The following is a 350-nucleotide window of genomic DNA, read 5'->3' as shown; positions in this document are numbered from 1 at the left end:
AGGTTTCAACAGCAAGGAAAACATTTCCTGCCACAGCCACCCCTGTGAGCGCCGTGGCGTGAAACCCTTCCCCCCGCGTGCACGCGGTGTTTGCGCCGGTGTTTCTCGATGCATGCTCAGGCTCCTTCGCGGGAGCGAAGAGCAACGGGGGATTTGTTGCACCCTCCCTCCTGAGACCCCAGCTCAGCACCCCGGGCAGACCGCTCTGCTCCTCCGGACCCCGCGGGTCCACCCGCTCCAACGCCAGGCACCCCATCTCCCAGCGTGCGGGTGCTGCAGCCGAAATGGAGGGGTCCAAGGAACGGCCGTCAGAGAGGCTTTCCCGCCCCCCCCCCAAGGGACGGGCCCCC

The 350-nt window shown here is 67.1% G+C and overlaps 1 protein-coding gene across 1 annotated transcript in view; it reads right to left on the bottom strand.

Annotated features, from left to right (window-relative positions):
• Window positions 1-350, bottom strand: part of LOC104082214 (Na(+)/H(+) exchange regulatory cofactor NHE-RF2-like) — a gene marked incomplete at both ends in the record, with an annotated part of 7,029 nt that overhangs the window by 6,092 nt on the left and 587 nt on the right. The window lies entirely within an intron of this gene.

The sequence above is a fragment of the Fulmarus glacialis genome, unplaced genomic scaffold (assembly GCF_000690835.1).
Source record: "Fulmarus glacialis isolate BGI_N327 unplaced genomic scaffold, ASM69083v1 scaffold35819, whole genome shotgun sequence".
Taxonomy (NCBI): Eukaryota; Metazoa; Chordata; class Aves; order Procellariiformes; family Procellariidae; genus Fulmarus; species Fulmarus glacialis.
This window is presented reverse-complemented; position numbering and strand designations above follow the sequence as displayed.